Source organism: Trichechus manatus, unplaced genomic scaffold, assembly GCF_000243295.1.
Source record: "Trichechus manatus latirostris isolate Lorelei unplaced genomic scaffold, TriManLat1.0 scaffold00216, whole genome shotgun sequence".
In the NCBI taxonomy this organism is placed as follows: Eukaryota; Metazoa; Chordata; class Mammalia; order Sirenia; family Trichechidae; genus Trichechus; species Trichechus manatus.
Genome location: NW_004444152.1, coordinates 838,222 through 841,062, shown reverse-complemented (window position 1 = coordinate 841,062; position 2,841 = coordinate 838,222). Strand labels below are relative to the sequence as shown.

General features: G+C 37.2%; 1 protein-coding gene across 1 annotated transcript in view; it reads left to right on the top strand.

Annotated features, from left to right (window-relative positions):
• Nucleotides 1-2,841, top strand: part of GRIK5 (glutamate ionotropic receptor kainate type subunit 5) — a 78,250-nt gene that overhangs the window by 58,055 nt on the left and 17,354 nt on the right. The window lies entirely within an intron of this gene.

The window sequence follows — 2,841 nt, the reverse complement described above, 5'->3', positions numbered from 1 at the left end:
TCTCCTCCTGTAATTGTGGGTTTGACTATTTCTCCTTTCAGTTCTATCAGTTTTTACTTCATGAATTTGGAAGACCCATACATGTTTAGGACTATTAGGTCCCTTTGGTGAATTGACCCCTTTATGATGATATAAGTGTCCCTCTTGATCCTGGTAACATTCCTTGTCCTCATGTTAACTTGTCTGATATTAATAGAGGCACTCCAGCTTTCTTCCACTTGGTTTATGCATACTATAGGTTTTTCCTATCCTTTTACTTTCAACCCACCTACATCATTATATTTAAGTGGGTTTCTTATAGACAGCACACAGCTGGGGTCTTGCTTTTTAATCAATTCTGACAATCTTTATCTTTAAGTTGGAGTGTTTAGACTGGAGATTGGCAAACTTTTTCTATATTGAGCCATTATAGTAAATATTTTAGACTTTGCTAACCATACAATCTCCGTCACAACTACTCAATTCTGCCACTGTAGCAAAAAGCAGCTGTAGATAATGCATACACAAATGAGTGTGGCTTTGTTCCAATAAAACTTTATTTGTGGACACTGAAATGTGAATTTCATTATAATTTCTATGTGTCATGAAATATGATTCTTCTTATGATTTCTTCAACTGTTTAAAAATGTAAAAGCCAGTCTCAGCAGGGCCCAGTTTTGGCCTGTGCGCTGTAGTTTGCCAATCCCTGGTTTAGGCCATTTGCCTTTAATGTAATTATTGATGTGGTTGGATTTAAATCTGCCGTTTTGCTATTTGTTTTCTATTTGTCCCATCTGTTCTTTTTCCCCTTTTTCCTCTTTTCCTACCTTCTTTTGGATTTATTGAGATTTTTCAGATTCTACTTTTGTCTCTGCTGTTGACTTATTAGTTATACTTCTTTGTTACATTTTTCTTAGTAGTTGCGCTAGGGTTAACAGTATACATCTGTAATTTATTGCAAAATACTTTCAAGTAATATTATATCATTTCACATACAATATAAGATCCTTACAATAGTATACTTTTATCTTTCCCTTCCATCCTTTGAGCTATTATTATCATATATTTTAGTTCTACATGTCTTACAAATACCACGGTATGTTATGTTCTTTTTGATGATTTGTGTGTGTGTGTACTTTAAACAGTCAATACATTTTAAAGAAATTTTTTAATGAGGAAAAATGTCTTTTATACTTACGTGCACATTTACCATTTCTGGTGCTCTTCATTCTTTACAGCTGAGTTTCTGTCTAGTATTATTTTCCTTTTGCCTGAAAGATTTCCTTTAACATTTCTTGAGGTCCAGGTCTGCCGAAAGTTAATTCTCCCATCTAGGTTGCCAATTTTGTTTCTCTTTCAACACTTTGTTGTGTTGTCTTGTAGCTTTCATACTTTCCAGCATGAAGTCTGCTGTCACTCTTACCTGTGTTTGAGATTTTCTCTTTATCTATGGCTTTCAGCAATTGATTATGATGTGCCTTGGTGTGTATGTGTGTTTATCCTACTTGAGGTTCATTTTCTTGGATCTGTGGGTTTATACTTTTCATCAAATTTGAACATTTTTCAGCCATTACTTCTTCAAATATATATATTTTTTCTGTTACCCCACTCTCTCCCTCCTTCTGAGACTCCAATTGTATGTATGTAAAACCACTTCAGAGTATTCCTCAGGCCATTTAGGCCTTGTGTTCGTTTTCAGAGGGCACTTCATTTTGGATGATTTCTATTGCTTTCTTCAAATTCCCTGATGTTTTCTGTTGTAGTGTCTAATCTATGCAATTCCTTCTAGTAAAGCTTCCATTTTAGATATTGTTCTTTTCGTTTCTGGAAGTTCCATTTGCTTCTTTTCCATTTCTTTCCTCATTGTGTTCATGTTTTCCTTTACATCCTCTTGGTTATTAGTCACATTTTCTGCTTCTTTGTATGTCTGGTAACTTTTTATTGGATGACAGACACTGTGACTTTTACATTGTTTGCATTTTACAGTGAATTACTTTAAATAGAGTCTTATACTTTTTCTGGCAGGCAGTTAAGTTACTTGTGGATTATTTTGATCCTTGCCTGTTTTTAAGTTATTTTATGGCAGGTCTAGCATAGCTTTTATTTGAGGGCTAATTAGGTCCATTTCTAAGGTCTTGCTCTTTTGAAACTCTACTGAATGCCTCATGTATTCAGTGAAGTCTCTACTCCGGCTGGAGGGAGCTCAAAACATTCCTTGTCCTGTGTGAGCCCTGGAATTATTCTTTGCTTGTAAGTTGTTCTTGTTCAGCCTCCTGGAGTTTCACCTAATGCATGACAGATTGATATTCAACCAAAGACTCAAGAGAACCCCATGCAGATTTCTGAAACTCTCTCTGTGCAGCTCCCTTCTCTTGAGTACTCTGTCCCACAATTTCAGCCATCTTGACTTCTCTGAACTCTGATCTCCACCTCGAAAACTCAGTGAAATTGTTGGACTCTGTTTGGATTTCCCCTCCTTGCACTGTAAAATCCTTTCCCTTCCTTGTACATTAAATCCACCCAGAAAGCCTGGGCAATGATAGAACTCACTTTATTTGTTTTCCTTTTCTCAGAGATCACAGTCCTGCGATGCCTGTTGTCCTATGTCTTTAAATAGTTGTTTCCTGTATTTCGGTACAGTTCTCTGGTTGTTTGCAGTGTCGGTATTTCCAGACCATCTTATTCTCTCATAGCTGGAAGTAGAAGTCTCTGGGGGCAAGATTTAAACCCAGGAAGTCCCACTCCAGAATCCATGTTCTAGCCTCTCCACTAGTCAGCAATCACTGAGCCTTCTTGATGATGAGGTCACTGAGGGGGAGCACCGCTAACTGGGTGCATGGCCACTGGGGCAGGGAGGAAGTG